Here is an 18,832-nt window from a genome sequence, read left to right as displayed (position 1 = left end):
TCGGTCCCTGTCCTTGCTCAGTGGGTTAAGGATCCGGCATTGCCGTGGCCCTGGTGTAGGCCGGCGGCTACAGCTCCGATTGGACCCCTAGCCTGGGAACCTCCATATGCCACCGCAGGAGCGGCCCTAGAAAAAGCAAAAAGACAAAAAAAAAAAAAAAAAAGGAAAAGCAGAAGACCTCAGGCATCTATTCTCAGGAGAGATGATTTTTAGTTAAGGTATATGAATCTGAGGTTCTGGAGAATAATTTCATTAAAAATACAACCTAAAGAGTAAAGATCTTTGTCCTAGAGCCTCTCACTTACCTATAAGTCAGGTGTGATATAAAGATTTGCATGTTGAAACTTCCTTAAATTTCTTTTCTTTTTTTTTTTTAACATCAGCTGTCTGCATGGTCTGTTCATTTTCTGTTTGAAAACTCAATTTGACTGAAATGTCTGCAACACACATGGCAGTTTGAGGTGCCCATCTTGACTCTTCATCGTTGCCTTGACTATTTCCAATGTGCTTTGTTTTGTTTTTATTCTAACTTTTCTTCCTTTTTTGTCATTTTAGGCTCACACCTGCCCTGAAAAGCATGGAAGTTCCCAGGCTAGGGGTCGAATTGGAGCTGCAGCTGCCTGCCTGCCTACACCACGGCCACAGCAATGCCAGATCCAAGCCGAGTCTTCGACCTACACCACAGCTGATGGCAACGCCGGATCCTTAACGCACTGGAATTGAACCTGTGTCCTCATGGATACTAGTCAGATTTACTTCTGCTGAGCCACAAGAGGAACTCTGAAACTTCCTTAAATTTCTACTGGACTGAATATAACTAAAAGCTATTTAACAGCTCAGTTCTACTATAGCAAACAGTCTAGATTCTAAAATTATGTTAAACAGAACTGCTCAAGGCATTAATTTTATGAGTTTTTCCTTTATGTAAATATGCAATAAGAGAAAAGCACTTGAAATTTTTCAAAGAACCACTAAAAAGATTAATTTCCCTCAGAATGTTTACACACACACACAGAGACACCCATGCACAGAAGGTAGAGCTATTTAACACATCAAAGTCTGACTCGAACAGCTAATACGTGCTGGACGTGATTAAACCTTGAGCTTGGCTGCCAGCTATAATTTGTCCCAGTTAGTTATAGCAGTTACAATTTTTAGTCACGAAAACTTGCCTCATCAACTTAGTAATACCTCATTCCATAGTGTAAAAAGTAAGATTTAAAACTTCAAGAAGTTTTAAAAAGATTCAGAAGGAAAGAAGAAATAAGAGCTGTTCTTCCTAATTTAAAGATTGTAATGGTACATGACAGAAAAAGCGTAACATCATTATCTAAACATACCATTTTCTTTTTAACAGACCAAATCTCAGCTATTAACAAAGGGTGCATTCAAAAAGTAAATTACGTGAGCAGGCCCCTTTACACAGTATTCAGAGCCCCAGTGAGAAGAGGTAGTCTCTTTAGTCCTGAGGCTGAAAGAGATGAACGTTTAATATTTTAATTCTTACCGTGGGTACAGCAGCCTTTCAACTAGCTTAATTCTGACCCTCCAGTAGTTGCCTGAAAGTGACAGGAAGATTTAAAAAAAAAAAAAAAAGGGTGATAGGGTAATGGGGAAGTTCTTCTAGATTTTCTGATTTCTCTCCTTTTCTAACTCTCAGGAATTGGGCAAGTAAACCTCTGGGAAGCCAAGGTTGAGCGTCCCACAGCCCACGTTCTGCCCCCACGCCAGAGGTACAAAAGCCCTTGGAAATAGTAGTCATTATGTTCTCTATACTTTCCCCAACAACATTTAAAACAAAGCAACTGTCATTCCCTAAAATGACAAGGGCATGTTTGTGAACCTAAAAGAGGCAGAAAGAATCTAAAATCAATTGTCTTAAAAGAATTTGTTACTAAGTATATGCCAGCCTGGGGTTTCACATTCACATGGAAAACATTACAATCCAGAAAGGATGATCTATTGAAGCTACTGCTGCTAAAGTAGCTAATGTACTGCTATTTATAAATGGCCCTAGTCCAGCTTCATGGCTTTCAGAACTGCTTGCCCCAAGGTAAATCTCAAGATTCAATCTCTAGTCCAGCTTCATGGCTTTCAGAACCGCTTGCCCCAAGGTAAATCTCAAGATTCAAACCTCACACTGTTTTCTTTTCCTTTTTGAAATTAAATAGTAAAAGACAACAAAAACAAATTTAAAACAAAACAAGGAGTTCTTGTTGTGGCTCAGTGGTTAAGGAATCTGACTAGGAACCGTGAGGTTGCAGGTTTGATCCCTGGCATCGCTCAGTGGGTTAGGGATCTGGCATTGCCGTGAGCTGTGGTGTAGGTCGCAGATGAGGCTCGCTTCCCAAGTTGTGTGGCTCTGGCGTAGGCCAGCAGCTGTAGCTCTGATTCGACCCCTAGGAACCTCCATATGCCAAAAGACAAAAAATAAAAATAAAATAAAACAAAACCACAAACAAGCAGAAGGTACCAGTGAAAGGAAGAAATAAAACTATGCAACTGACTAGCCCAACACTCAGCAGTTACAAAATGCATGATTTTGATCAAATAGCATATAAAGAAGCTTAAAAAAAGTAAACTTGGTTTTAATGAACTTGCAACTGTTTGTATCTCCCTTATCATTCAGGGCAAATCTAACCCACATTACAAGAAATTAAATATACTATCCTTGAAGAGAAATTAACTATTTGCTAACTAGAATGCTTCAGAATATATTACTGATTCTAGATCTTGCTTCATTTAGTTCATACTTAACAGTCCCTAAAAAACCCAATATTTTAGTTATTAATAATCTCCAGATTTTTAAATTATTCACACTGATCAGAGTGTCCTAACAAGCTTTTGGTCTAAAGCAACTCTGAGTAGATTATCTTGTTGCAAAAGGGAGTATTTTAATAGCCTTTTTCAGATAATTGTGGATATTCTTGGTACTGTACTCAAACTTGAGAAGTGTTAGTTTGGCAATGTTTTTTTAAAGTGCTACAGTAAACAACACTATAATTTGGGTAGATTAATTACAGAAAAAAGCTGATACATATGTAATAGGGGAAATAGTAGGATTGTCTACTGTTTTTCACTGTAGGTTATGAGTCTGTTTAAACTATATATATTATTTTATACTTTGTTACTGAACTCAGGTTCAGCTATGTGCTACTGAAAAGCCAATACTTGAGAGATGTGCTGGTAGGAATGGAAAGTTTGCTTTATTCGGGAGGCTGGCAACCTGGGGAGATGGTATCCAAAAATCAACTCCAAAGACTCTGCTCGACCATGAAAGTTTTTTGTTTTTGTCTTCCCTAGGGTTGCACCCTCGGCATGTGGAAGTTCTCAGGCTAGGGATCTGAAAGGAGCTGTAGCTGCTGGCCTATGCCAGAGCCACACAGGATTGGGACCAAATCTGCAACCTGCACCACAGCTCACGGCAACACCGGATCCTTACCCCACTGAGCAAGGCCAGGGATCAAACCTGCAACCTCATGGTTCCCAGCTGGATTCATTAACCACTGAGGCACAACGGGAACTCCCAGGAAAGTTTTTAAAAAGACAATCATCTCAGAGTTCACTTCGTAACTCAGCCGTTAATGAACCCATCTAGCATCCATGAGGATGTGGGTTGGATCCCTGGCTCGCTCAGTGGGTTAAGGATCCAGCGTTGCTGTGGGCTGTGGTGTAGGTTGTAGATGCGGCTCAGATCCCGCGTTGCTGTGGCTCTGGTGTAGACCGGCAGCTGTAGCTCCAATTTGACCCCTATCTGGGAATCTCCATATGCCCCAGGTTCAGCCCTAAAAAACTAAAAATAACTAAAAAAAAAAAAAAAAAAAAAAAAGAGAGAGAGAGAGAGAGAGAAAATCATCTGGTGGGGGTGGGGGCAGTGTGCTGAGCTTGAAGTTACCAACTTGCACTTGGGTGGGAGCCTTAGTTCCTACAGAAAAAGTCAAAAGTACTGTTTATGTATATTCTTTGAGGAGAAACCAGAACCATGTTTCATCTTGACTGCTCTTCCCTTGTTTCTGCATTCCCTCCCTTCCCCGAGCAACTGTTTGAATTTGCCCTTTGGAACGCAGGGAAGGCCTCAAGGAGGCTGAATGAAGCTGGTTTCCTACAAATTAGAAATGGGGGACACAGAAAAGATTTGCACCTGGGAGGGCCCCATAGGGTCCTGCTCTGTTTCAGATAAGCACTGTAAATATTATATAACCTCTCAATTATTAAAATAATTTTGATCAAGGATGTCAATCTTTGCAATTTTTAGTCAGTCAAAAAGAAAGTGCAATAACTTCATTAGAAAACAAAATGACGGGAGTTCCCGTCGTGGCTCAGTGGTTAACGAATCCGACTAGGAACCATGAGGTTGCAGGTTCGGTCCCTGCCCTTGCTCAGTGGGTTTACGATCCGGCATTGCTCGCAGACACGGCTCGGATCCCAAGTTGCTGTGGCTCTGGCGTAGGCCGGTGGCTACAGCTCCGATTCAACCCCTAGCCTGGGAAACTCCATATGCCGTGGGAGCAGCCCAAGAAATGGCAAAAAGACAAAACAAACAAACAAACAAATAATAACTTCCTTTCCTTGAAGAGTTTTTTGGCTTTGGTACTCCTTGTAGTTGTCCTCATATTTTCTTACAATCCCAAATACCTCTATATTCTTGGAAAGCATTTTCTACCTAAAGCTAGAATTTTTCCCAAGAAAGACCACAATACATACTTCTCAGGAGCCCAGAGTATCTTGAAACAGATGAAACCTAACATCTGTAACTGCCCTCATTTCTATTGTGATCTAGAAAAGAACTACTGTTTCAAGTAAATTTATCATGTGCCAACGGATAGGGGATGAAATGGAGGGTGTTTTGTTAGGTCTCAAGGCCCTTTCACCACCTAAAATAAGACAGACAGGAGGGGGTGTCAGAATTTGAGGGAGGAAGGTTTCTTCAACATAAATAACCAACACCCTTAATTCCCAGCCTTTCTGACACCTTTCTGTCCACTGCAGTATTAAGTACAGAACGGTCAAATATGACACTTTTCTACCTTGTGCATGACAGCTTTCAGGACTAAATATTAATCAGTTACCTTCTGCTTAGGTGAGCAAAGCCTCAAAGTTGAAATTGTTTTGAAAATGCAGAAACAAGTTTGCCAATAACACGGGGACATGTGCCCATAATGCACTGAGAAAGACTTTCTAAGAATGGAATTTAGTGCCACCACCAAATGACATGCATCATCGATATTCCTGGCTTGTTTGTTTAGTGAACTGGGTTGACGTTTTCCTGCAGGGTTTTCTGGCAATCAAATATATCATCTTTTTTTTTCTTCCCTTGCATTTAGGGCTGTACCTGGGGCATATGGAGGTTCCCAGGGTCTAACCAGAGCTACAGCTGCTGGCCTACACCACAGCCTCAGTAACACCAGATCCGAGGCTTGTATGAGACCTACACCACAGCTCACGCCAACAGTGGATCCCCAACCCATTGAGCAAGGCGAGGTCAGAGACCAAACCCGCAACTGCATGGTTACTGGTCGGGTTTGTTAACCACTGAGCCATGATGGGAACTCCGACAAAAGCATTTTTACCTAAGAATCACACCAGTATTCAGTACATGTCAACAATTTAAGACAGATAATTACCAAAATCTACATTTTTCCTTCATTAAATAGCAGCTAACTCTCCAATATAACAAGTCTGTGGATTGTTTAGGACTGGGCATCACTTAAAATCCTTGGGTGAAAGTTTGACACCTAGTCGAAAGAAGTGGCAAATTAATTCTTACTTCTCACGGCAAATCTCTATCTTCCAGGGCACTATCCCACCTCATTCTGCTTAGGCACCTAGGCTACACTCAAAGTCACATTACAGAGAAGCGAAAGTACTGTAGCTTATACTACAGTATAGGCTGTATATTTTAGAAAACAGCAGCATAAGTTCCTGCTGTGCTGCAGTGGGTTAAGGATCCAACTGCTCACAGCAACACCGGATCCTTAATCCACTAAGCGAGACCAGGGATCAAATCTGCATCCTCATGGATGCTAGTTGGGTTCATTAACCACTGAGCCATGATGGAAACTCCAGAACAAATTCTTTATTACATCAACCTCAATTAAAATTTATACTTACTGGAATTCCCGTTGTGGCAGAGCAGAAACAAATCCAACTAGCTTCCATGAGAATGCAGGTTTGATCCCTGGCCTTGCTCAGTAGGTTAAAGGATCCAGCATTGCTATGGCTATGGCGTAGGCCAGCAGCTGCAGCTCTGACCCCTAGCCCGGGAACTTCCACATGCCTTGGGTGCAGCCCTAAAAAGGAAAAAAAAGAAAAATTTATACAAGTTTCCATTAGCACGTCTCAGACTTACTAGCAAAGACAGAGGATTTTTGTCTCATAAACCAAAGAGGAAAGAAGAAAAAAAAGAAGAGATACTCTGATAAGTCTACTGTGAAAGTCTTGAAAGTAGAGGAGGGACTTTTAAAGTATGTATGCGTAGTTTATAGATTCATAAGTTGTGAATGAACAAAGGAGGGAAGAGAAAGTCAACCCTATGATTTCCAGGGAGAAAAGAACATACTGGCCACCAAGAGGCACCAATGCTTTAAGATATCCTAGGCTTATAGACTAAGTCAGAAACTAATAAAAGCAGGAAGAGAGTATAATTTTGTTCCAAATCCACATATTGATTTGCTTGATCAATACAAGCATTTAGTAATTTGCAAAAATGAAATCTCTGCAGTTCCCGTTGTGGTGCAGCGTAAACGAATCTGACTAGGAACCATGAGGTTGAGGGTTCGATCCCTGGCCTCGCTCAGTGGGTTAAGGATCTGGTGTTGCTGTGAGCTGTGGTGTAGGCCAGCAGCTGTAGCTCCTATTGGATCCCTACCCTGGGAACGTCCACATGCCACAAGTGCGGCCCTAAAAAAAAATTTTTTTTTCCATTAACTGACAACACCATAATTCTAAATTTATCTAATACTAAAAGTCTACTCCAGTCCACCAATATCATTGTTTTTCTAAGTACACCTTGCCACATGGAATTAATCCCCTCCATGACATTTTACTCAATGCTTTCTGGGCAGTATTCTAAAAACTGTAAGATAATAAGTTACACATTTCATTCTTTCCTTTTAAGTAACTATTTTCCTAATCAGCTTAGGTGTGTGCTTTTGGATCATGAATTAAGGACAGAGGCTATTCTTTAAACTTAAACCTAACTCCTCCCCCATGAACAAATGTTGGGATTCAAAGAATCTGACTCTCCCAGTTTTTGAGAACTGGAGAAAAACACGAAACCAGAAAAAAATCCTTCAGTGATGTTATGGACATACAAGAAACAGGCAGAAAGGTGTTTTTGTTTGGTTTGGTTTTGGCCACTCCTATGGCATGGCACAGGGATATTCCCTGGGCCAGGGATTGAACCTGTGCCACGGAAGCAACCACTGCAGTGACAACACCAGATATTTGACTTGCTGGTCCACATGGGAATTCCTGCTTTGTCTTTTTGTTTGTTTGTTTGCTTTTGTCCTTTTAGAGTAGCACCCTCAGCAGATGGAGTTTCCCAGGCTAGGGGTCTAATCAGAGTTGTTGCCACCGGCCTATGCCAGAGACATAGCAACGCTAGATCTGAACCATGTCTGTGACCTACACCACAGCTCACCGCAACACCAGATCCTTAACCCACTGAGTGAGGCCAGGGATCGAACCCGAAAACTCATGGTTCCTAGTCTGATTCATTTCTGCTGTGCTACGATGGGAACTCCTATTTGTTTCATTTTATGGCTACACCTGTGGCATATGCCACAGCTGCAGCAACACTAAATCCTTAACCCGCTGTACCATAGTGGGGAACCCCTCCTGTTTTGTTTTTAATAAAAAGAAAAAAAATTTATTGACTACAACTTTCAGCACACAGAACTTGTGATCACTCTCACTCTTTGCGTTATTAGTCATCAGCAGATTGTGCCTTCTTTATGCTTCCTTTTTGCCTGATTCTAGCAGACTAAAAAACTGGCTACTGTCCATGTTGAGACCAAGTCCTGTTCCCTTTCATATCTCTTGCTCTGGTCTGGCAAGAGTTTCCAAATATAAGACCATTTCAAATTTATGTAAAACATAAGAAGGTACTCGAGGAGTTCCCGGCATGGCACAGTGGTTAACGAATCCAACTAGGAACCATGAGGTTGTGGGTTCGGTCCCTGCCCTTGCTCAGTGGGTTGACGATCCGGCGTTGCCATGAGCTGTGGTGTAGGTTGCAGACGTGGCTTGGATCCTGCGTTGCTGTGGCTCTGGCATAGGCCGGCAGCTACAGCTCCAATTTGACTCCTAGCCTGGGAACCTCCATATGCCGTGGGAGCGGCCCAAGATATAGCAAAAAGACAAATAAATAAATAAAACTAAAAAAAAAAAAAAGAAGGTACTCCAGTAGTATTGAAGAAAGGGAAGTAGGAGGATATGTCCTGCAATGGCAGGTTTTGCTTGGCAGAATTTTAGGTTATATTTTGGAATACGTGTATACGTTGTTTTCTACAGCAATGCAAGCGTATTTTCAACAAATCAAAATCTAAGAGGGGCATTTCAATGTATTAATATATGGCTTACCTTGTTCCAAAATCTAAAGAGGAAAGATAGTGGGCTGAATTAAAATTACAAATAGATGTGTTGTCAAAATTGTGTCATATACGTTACTTTGAATATAAATGAATATTTGAATAAAACTGGGTGGTACTTCACTACCCATATCCTGAGGCTTAATGGGGAGAATAAAGGAATTACAATTCATTGAAAGATGAACAACCAAGAAAGCTTCTCATCATCTTGCAAAAGGATGACCTGAGCTCTTCACTCGCAGAAATAATTAACACTGTTCTTAGTTTTACATAAAAAATATCAAGTTTTGGGAATTCCCGTCATGGCGCAGAGGAAACAAATCCGACTAGGAACCATGAGGTTGTGGGTTCGATCCGTGGACTCACTCAGTAGGTTAAGGATCCAGCGTTGCTGTGAGCTGTGGTGTAGGCTAGCAGCTGTAGCTCTGATTGGACCCATAGCCTGGGAACCTCCATGTGTCACAGGTTCGGCCCTAAAAAGCAAAATAAAATAAAAATCAAAGTTTTTGTTTTGTTTTGTTTTGTTTTTTTGTCTTTTTGCCTTTCCTAGGGCCACTCCTGGGGCATTTGGAGGTTCCCAGGCTAGGGGTCTAATTGGAGCCATAGCTGCTGGCCTATGGCAGAGCCACAGCAAGGCAGGATCCAAGCCGTGTCCGCAACCTACACCACAGCTCACGGCAACCTCATGGTTCCTAGTTGGATTCGTTAACTACTGCGCTACAACAGGAACTCCTAAAAATCAAGTTTTTAGATTTTAGAAGACTAGAGGCAACACAGTAATACGCTGACATTTCAAAGCTTTATTCACATTCTAAAAGTTTTCAAACCATATTTTTAAAATATGTATTTCTTCATCCCTTTCTAGTAATTTCTTATATATGTAATTGTTTAATAAATATCCTGAGTCTGAACTTCATTATTCATTACTGTGCTACCTTTAACCTTGATTGTCTCAAAACTGTTTTCTTAGTAACAAACTGCAAAGGAATACTAAAATTGAGTATTGAAGGAGTTCTCCGGTGGTCTAGCAGTTAAGAATTCAGCATTGTCACTGATCTAGCTCAGGTTTGATCCCAGGTCCATATGCCACAGGCTTGGCCAAAAAAAAAAAGAGAAGAATATTTAGTATTAAAGCATTCTCAAATATTTACTTATAAAGCTTTTAGACAATGAAAATGTATCCAAAAGAAGTCAGCATTTTTACCTCGAAATATACTGTAATTAAACTTAATAGTCTTTTTAATTGCCAACAATATAAATCTTAGATTACGTTCTCATTAAGATAATAATCAGTTCCTAGAGTTATCTGGGGCCTAGCAGTTAGGTTAAAGATCTGGCATTGTCGCTGCTGTGGGTTGGGTCACTATTGTGGCACAGGTTCAGTCCTGGCCCAGGCAATTCCACATGCCACTGGCACAGCAAAAAAGAAAAATTAAAGATAATCAAGTAGTTCTCTAGGTGACAGGGTCGATACAAATAACATCATTACCTAACCACAACAGACTTAAGTAAGGAAGTGCATTTCTAACCAGCAGAGCAGGTATTTCAAACCTGAGGTTCATCAACATCTTTAGGGATTCCCCCAGTTGAGCAAAATAAAGGCTTGCATCTAACACAGCAAGCTGCTGAAGACAAGATTTTTCTTTCTTTCTTTTTTTGTCTTTTTGCCATTTCTTGGGCGGCTTCCGTGGCATATGGAGGTTCCCAGGCTAGGGGTCTAATCGGAGCTGTAGCTGCCGGCCTATGCCAGAGCCACAGCAACTCCGGACCCGAGCCGCGTCTGCAACCTACACCACAGCTCACGGCAACGCCGGATCGTTAACCCACTAAGCAAGGGCAGGGATCAAACCCGCAACCTCATGATTCCTAGTCAGATTTGTCAACCACTGCGCCACGATGGGAACTCCTGAAGACAAGATGTGAAGCAATTCCAAGTACATTTACTGAAGTACCCAAAAGAGGAAAAAAAATCCAAGTCATTGAAGACCCACTATTCCATTTAACATACGGCACTTAAAATATCGCAACTCCTTTGGACGCAGTAATTTTAAACATATACTTCCTGAATACAAAAGGAAATTATTTTGCCTTAATTTGTGAAAATCATTTTACTCTCCCTTAGATATACACAATCATTTTGTTCCCTCTAAATCTGTAAGGGCAGAATTTGATTTAATACACAAAAGTCAGTGGTCAAAAAATTTACATAACTTGTGACATCACAATTTGTGTGCTGTGTTGCATCACAGGTTCTGGAAAACTTTACTCTCACATGGGAAAAGAAGGAGTTAGAAGCAGGAGTCTTTAGCCTCTTTGGTGACAGACTCCTTTGGCAGTTTGATAAAATCTATGGAGCCTTTATCAGAATGTTTTTAAATGTATACAAAGGTATTATTGTCAAAACAGTTTAAAATGGATATAACAATGTGCTATTTATTTATTTATTTTGTCTTTTTGCCATTTCTTGGGCCACTCCCATGCCATATGGAGGTTCCCAGGCTAGGGGTCCAAAGGAGCTGTAGCCACCAGCCTACAGCCACAGTCACAGCAACACGGGGATCTGAGCTGCGTGTGCAACCTACACCACAGCTCACAGCAATGCCAGATCCCTAACCCACTGAGCAAGGCCAGGGATTGAACCTGCAACCTCGTGGTTCCTAGTCGAATTCGTTAACCATTGAGCCACGAAGGGAACTCCAACAATGTGCTTTTTAATTAGGTAAGATCTAGTAGTGGGTCTAATAACCACAGTGATTTTGAAGTAGTGATGATTTTAAACAATTTCAAGGCAGCTATAACCACTGTATCATTTCTGCTGGTGACACAGTCTGTTGCCTACACTCATAGTTGAAATAGATTCTAAATTTTACTTAGAGGTTAATGAAAAGCTGTAATTTCTCCCACAGCCAAGTTCATAGACTCCCTGAATTCCATCCAACATGGATCAATCTACAGATGCCAAGTCAAAACCCGAATGGGGAAGACAAGAGAAAGTTACTGTAAAAACTTTGAGAACCAAAAGTTCAATAAGGCAATTTGCAAAAGCTCTGTTACTATTCAAAACAGTTTAACACAGCACAGCAGTATCATCAGGACTTCAGTCATTCAATAATCTTCAGAAGGTTTATATAGGAAGAGCAAAATCAAAGAGAAGAGATATTTTTTAACGAATGGTGAAATGTACAGGTTATAATGCCTATTTTGAGGAACTTCTCCTTTAAACAATGGCTAAATCACTGTAATCAAATCAGATCCAACAATATGATGAGTTGTTGTGATTGGCAAGAAGGTAACGTGGACAACCAAAGGAGCTAGGTCCAGAATAAATGGTCAGTAGCACTCCTCTATGGCTCAGCCCCTGCAGCCAGTCATACTGTTATGGTGGATGTGAACTCATGCGTATACTGTGACCCACAAGAGAAATCACCGTTTCTATAAGACTGTTACTGCTGCTTTCATCATTTCTCTGGAAGATAGATGGCTCAAAGGGGTCACCTATACTAGTCTTCCTGACATAAATCCACTATAAAATGGATCCTACAATGAAAAAAAAAAGAAAGAGAAAGAAAGAAGGAAGGAAGGAAGTTAAGGAAGGAAGGAAGGAAGGAAGGAAGGAAAGAAAGAGAAAGAAAGAAAGAAAAAGAAAAGAGAAAGGGAAGGAGAAAAAGGGAAAGAAAGAGGAGAAAGAAGAAGGAACAGGAGAAGGGAAATAAATTACAGGTGAAAAAAGTATAGAGAAAAGTTTGTCAGGGCAAATTAAAGGATGAATAACATATAACTTAAAAGTCCACTGTACCAATAAAATCCTGGCAGCAGCCTAAACTAGGTAGAAGGGATAAGAATGAAAAAGGAGGGTGAAGTGGTATAGGAAGGAGTGGACACAGGATAAAGGGGAGAAGGGGCTGGCACTTAATTGCATTTGGTCGGGCAGGGGGGCCCACTAGAGAAGTATGAAGATGACTTAGTTTTTTTTTTTTTTTTTGGCCACGCCCTTGGCATGCAGAAGTTCCTGGGGCCAGGGATCAAACCACAGCAGCCATCTGAGCCACTTCAGTGACAATGCCAGATCCTTAACCGTATGGGAACTCCAAGATGACTTTTAAGCCTGCTACAGGGAATAGTTGATCCCTGTCCTCAAGGAATTTAAAATCTGTAATTTGATTAGGCTGGAGATTTAGATTTGGTAGTGAGTGATTCTACCAGAAATTCTCCCAAAGCTATGGGAACAGATAAACTCTTCAAGAAACAACAAAGAAAAAGCATTTGAAACACTAACATCAAGTGCTAAAAAACATTTCAACAAAATACGTACTGGCTTTTAAAGAAGGATATACTTTGAGGAGTTCCCGTCGTGGCGCAGTGGTTAACAAATCTGACTAGGAACCATGAAGTTGTGGGTTCGATCCCTGGCCTTGCTCAGTGGGTTAAGGATCTGGCGTGGCCGTGAGCTGTGGCGTAGGTTGCACATGCGGCTCGGATCTCACGTTGCTGTGGCTCTGGCATAGGCTGGTGGACCCCTAGCCTGGGGAACCTCCATATTCTGTGGAAGCGGCCCTAAAAAATGCAAAAAGACAAAACAACAACAACAAAGAAGGATATACTTTGATACATTTAAATACATTTCTCCAAAAAGATAGTGTTACAAATATATATGATATTACATTCTGAGCCACATGGGAAGTCCATATATCATATTACATTAAAGCACACAAATTTTAACTTGCCCTTCCTATTCAAACTACTTCTATTTTAGAGAAATATTCTAGTTGATATATTAAGAAGGAATGTTAGAATTAAAAGCACAAATTATTGTCATTTGCAAACCATTAATGAAATAATGGAACTAGGCCAACAATATAGCACAACAAGGGACAAGCAGACGTCATATGTCTCCTGATGGAGATACACGCCACCACTTATGAATTAAATCTGCCCCCTCCCTTACAGCATGCCTCCTCTCAGAAATCAAACCTGAGGTTATCTAAGCTTGCTCAAAGTCCTCAATTTTGCTACCAATTTACCGAAAATACAAGGAATAGAAGCACATGTTAAACTATACCAGAGGGACACATTCAACAAAATCCAAAATGAGGGAAAATGTGGAAAAAATAACTTAGTTCCTTCAACAAATAAATTATGAGGAAAGTAAGAAAAGAAGAACCTGTAGATTAAAAGACAAACCAACCATGTAATGTGTGACCCTGTCTGGATCCCAAATCAAACAAACCAATTATTTTTGAAACAATTAAGGAAAATTTGAATGCTGCCTGGTTTTTTGGTGATGTTAATTTTTAAAGGTGGGATGATGGTATTGCAGTTACAATTTTTAAAAGTCGTATTTTCTAGAGATATACAGAAATGTTTACGGATAAAATACTTACATAACTGATTTGCTTCATAATAAACCAGTAGGGGTTAGGGGGAGTAGGTAGGATTTAGATGAGACAGTAATGGCTCTCAATTGGGTTTGCAACTTTCCATAACTGTTTAGAAAGGGGGAAAAAAAATCACCACTGATAAGAGCAAAATATTACTGGACAAGAATAGATTTGAGTTTTGTTTCGAACCCTTACAAGTTGAACAGCCCTGGGCTAGTCACACAACTTCTTAATGGCCGCATTAGTTAAGTGGACACAAATAATAAACTGTATTTGCTCAAGCTAGAAATTGGGAGATATTTTTAATTCCTCTGGCTTCCCCAGTCTCCCACATCAGGTCTACCACTGAGTTCTGTCTGTTCCACTCTTTTTCATACTCCCACCTCTGGCCATCTTGTCCATCACTGTGGTCTCACACAACTCCAAGAGCCTCTTTCCAACCTATTCTCCACACTGTATCCAGAGTGGTGTTCCTAAAATCTGATCATGCTATTTGCAGCCCCATTTAAAACCTTCAAATTGCTTCATTTAGCTTCAACACAAGAGCACTTCCTTAAATCTTTTTTTAATCTAATTCCTTTCCTATTTCCTTGATATGACTAATAAGGCCTTTCATTATCTGATATTGTCTACCTCTCCAACTTCCCTCATTCTCTCTGCTCTCTAAGCTGTAGCTTTAATGAAATTTTTTTTTGGGGGTCTTTTTGCCATTTCTAGGGCCGCTCCCGTGGCATATGGAGGTTCCCAAGCTAGGGGTCGAATTGGAGCTCTAGCTGCCAGCCTATACCAGGGCCACAGCAACGCGGGATCCGAGCCGGATCTGCAACCTACACCACAGCTCACGGCAAGGCAACACCAGATCCTTAACCCACTGAGCAAGGCCAGGAATCGAACCCGCAACCTCATGGTTCCTAGTCAGATTCATTAACCACTGAGCCAGGACGGGAACTCCCAATGAAATTTTTAAAGTTTTTCCAATGTACCCTGTACTCCGACTATAACTTCAATACTTACGTCTAGAATGCTCTTTCCACTATCACTCCCTAGTGAATAGGTAGCTCCTATTCATCCTTCAAGTCTCAGGTTAAACAGCATTTCCTGGGGAGGCCTACCCAGATTGCTCCTATACTAAGTTGGGTGTCTTCTCACACCTACGTAATAGAGTATTTGTTCCCATAGGAACCTGTGGAATAAAGGTTTACTTGTCTGTAGAGTACTTATTGTGGAAATGATATACACTGTTTTCCAGTTAGACTATATACTCCAGGAGTGATAGGGCTAGAACTTCTATTGCTGAATCCTAGGTCTCTCATAGTGCATGGTAGCCAATACCAAATCAAGTCCCATTCTCCTGGTCCTTTTCGATGACAAAACCAGACTGGCTCCACAGGTATTTACATGGACCTAAATCCTGCAGAGGAATGCATATTATGAAGTGGATGGAAAATCCAGTGGGAATGAAGGATATAACAAGTTAGGAAGTTATGATTTAAAACAAATGATTTTGGTGTGAGATAATTCATGTATATTTAAAATTTTAAAGAAATCTCAAGAGTGCCAAACTCATTAAATGGGAGTCAAAAACCACACATATTTGCAGCAACATGGACAGGACCTAGAGACACTAAGTGAAGTTAGACAGTGAAAAACAATCACATGATACCACTTATATGTGGAATCTAAAAAAAAAGATACAAATGAATTTATTGCAGAACAGACTCACAGACTTTAAACAAACTTATGGTTACCAAAGGAGACAGGTGGGGTGGGAGAAGGGGTGGACTGGGGATTTGAGCTTGGTACATGTACACTGTATACTGAATGCCTGGCCAGTGGGGACCTGCTGTCAGCACAGGGAACTCTACGCAATCAATATTCTGTGATAATCTATATGGGAAAAGAATCTGAAAAAGAATGGATGTGTGTATATGTGTAACTGAATCACTTTGTTGTATAGCAGAAATGATCACAACTTGTAAATCAATTCTACTTCAATAAAATTTTTTAATATGGGAAAAAAAAAAAACCACACATAATTCCCATCCAATCATTAAAAAGTTGAGAAGTCACTTAACTTCTCCAGCCTTAGTTTTCTAATCTGTATAATAAGGGAAAGTGACTAGCTGGTCATGAAGATCCTTTCCAGAGTTACATGCATTAATATATAAAAGGCCAAAAAGATATGTAAACTCTTGAAACACTGGTCACTTGGCTCATCCTATGGTGGCATGATCTTTTTTCCTTTTTAATCTGTTTAGGTATGTTACAGCCTATTATGTTAAGCCTAAAACTAAACCTTTAAACCCATTCAGCTATAAAAAAAAATCTCACATAATGCTCCCCAGACCATTAACTTGCATTTTTATCAAGGGTCACTGCAATCCAAAGAAAGAACAGCATCTATCTAATCCCTGAATTAATTACTGAAGTAACTTCAGCATTTAAATAATACTTCTCCAGTACTTGTTTTAAGGGCTAGATATCTTAAATTCTTTACTATTTACATGACAATTTAAAGGTAAATTGTACCCCAGGGCGTAAGACTTAGATTTATGGGAGTATTCAATGCCTGAAAAACTAAACTAAAATACTCTCTGCTTCACCTCACTGGGCTGGTAGCTGATACCAAAATTGCTTATTTATAGCTAATTCCTACTCACACTTCCAAACTCTCACACAATTCAGAGCTCACCCTATCACGGACTTCCCTCCAGTAACTAGTCTCACAACTGTTTTATCAGGGCACTGAAGTGTACACAGTTTATTTCAAAATCAGAATAGCTCTTGGAAAAAAAATTCAAACCTAGTTATGAACAAAATACTTAACATTTCCCTGTTACCAGTGGATGCCTAGATTTATATGCAGACACTGGCAACTCGGCTGAAGTAGTAATTTTTTTTTTTTTTTTTTTGGTTAAGATTAATTACCAACTAGTTTTGGCAACAGCCTGTCGCACCAAATAAGTCATGACAAAGAAATGAAATGTTAAAACGCACGTGGGGAAAAAAGGGATGTATTTGGAACAAAAAGCGCGCATCAGACCAAGTGTAACGCTATGCTTCAGATTCCTCTGGACAGGGCCGCCTTAAAACCCCAGAGCGAGGGCGCTGCGGCGGACGTTCTGCAGCCACAGGTTGAATGACAAAGAGTTCCCCTCAGCACCACTCCGGGCGTCTGCCAGTGGCACCGTCCCCTCGGCAAAGTCCACTCGAAGCCCTGCAGTCACGCCCAGGCTGCGGGGACTGCAGGTCCCCCAAGCCACTACCGCAAGTCACCAGGTGGGACAAGGATTGGCTGGCAGAGGAGGTTGGGGCGGGCATGCCACGAGTCCAAAATTACTCCAGCCCCGGGTCCCTTCTCTTGGAGAACGCCGCCAGCAATCTGGAGGCACCACGTGAATCAGCCCCACGTCGTCCCATTTCCAGATCAAAAAGCATCTCCTGAAGAACCTACTGAAGACTAGAGGGGAAGCGACTTCCCCAAGGTCACCGGCAGCACCACCCAACTCCTCGGTCAGGTCGGTAACCGGCACCTGACAACGGGGCCACAGCTCTGCCGGGAGAGGCGCCGTCCTCAGCGTCCCAAGGTCTCCTTCACCAAGGCTGCGCTCCGTGGCCACGTGGCTGCTGCGGCCACGGTGCCCCCGCCCGGCCGCCCCCTCCTTCCCGGAGGACCAAGCTCTCCGCTCCCCCCGACCCCGCCGAGGAAGCGAGGACACCGCGGGGTCCACGCCGAGCGCGCGGCGGGCCCGTTACTAACTAACCGTTATGCGCGGCTCGCGGCGCCAGGCGTGAGCGTGACGCGGCGGCGCGGCTGCAGTTCCGCGGGGCCCAGGATTCAGGTCGCGTCCTTCGCCGGCTGCCTTGTTCGCTTGCCCCGGCACCCACGCGCCGCGCCAGTCACGTTGCAGCTCGCCAGCACTTTGTCGGGCCGGGCCCGCGAGGCTTGCCTTATAACCCTCGGGCCGGAGCATGCGCACAGGAGGCGGAGTCGGCCCTCCCGGCCGCCGCCCCCTCCCCCCTACTCTTACACGGGAACCGCGACTCGCGCCTCCACGAGCTCTCAGGCGCGCGCCCGCTAGCTCGCTCGCGCTCGCTCGCGCTCGCTCGCCGGCGCCCCCTCTTCGCCACGTGACCGGTGGCCCGGTAAGACCCGCGCGCCGCGCCCCCGCTATGCGGCGGGGATGGCGTCGCCGTGCTCCGCGGCGGGATGTGCTCCTCTGCGGTATTCGCTTCCCCGCGGGACTCGCCCCTCGGACTGGCCGTCAGAGGACCTCGGGGTGACCTCCTCGCTTCTGGGACCCCACCGTAGATCTCAGCCTCAGTCTCGGGCGGAGAAAAGGGGAAAACCGCCCAGGACGGATGGGGCGCGTCCCGGGGCCTGACTCAGGTGTGGGGGGCGAGCGGCGCGCGGAGAAGCCGGGAAGTGACTGGAAGTGGAGGAGCGGGCGGGGCTTGAAGGGACGCGGGTTCACCTCGGACCCGGGAAGAGGCCGGGGACCAGCAGTTAAGAGCGCGGCTTGTGGCTTCGCTGCTTGAGTTCAGGGACCTCGGGGAAGTCACTCAAACACTCAGGGCCTGTTTCCTGCTCTAAAATGGCAACACTAATAGAAGCGACCTCATAAGGGCTTTTGGTGGTTTTCATGAGAAGTTTCTTACTACAGAGCCGGGTCTGTAGCATTTGCTGAATGGTGGGTACCAAATGCAGAAGTCGGGAGAGAAGAGCAGGTCTGAGGGTGGGGACGCTAGAAACAGAAAGGTCTGTGTGTGGGGAACGTGGGGAAATGAGAATGCAGAGAGGCCAAATTTGTAATGAACGCTGAAGGTTTGGGGCAAATACAGCTAAGAATTCTTTAGAGTCGA

General features: G+C 42.8%; 1 protein-coding gene across 1 annotated transcript in view; it reads right to left on the bottom strand.

The window, feature by feature from the left end:
* Nucleotides 1-17,936, bottom strand: part of SLC16A1 (solute carrier family 16 member 1) — a 36,370-nt gene extending 18,434 nt beyond the window's left edge. The window contains exon 1 of the mRNA XM_047784980.1: nt 17,734-17,936. The gene's annotated coding sequence lies outside the window, so the exon portion shown is untranslated. The remainder of the gene's footprint in view (nt 1-17,733) is intronic.
* Nucleotides 17,937-18,832: the final 896 nt, after the last annotated feature.

This window comes from Phacochoerus africanus, chromosome 6, assembly GCF_016906955.1.
Source record: "Phacochoerus africanus isolate WHEZ1 chromosome 6, ROS_Pafr_v1, whole genome shotgun sequence".
Taxonomy (NCBI): Eukaryota; Metazoa; Chordata; class Mammalia; order Artiodactyla; family Suidae; genus Phacochoerus; species Phacochoerus africanus.
Note: the sequence above shows the minus strand (reverse complement) of the source record. Positions and strands in the feature narration are given on the sequence as shown.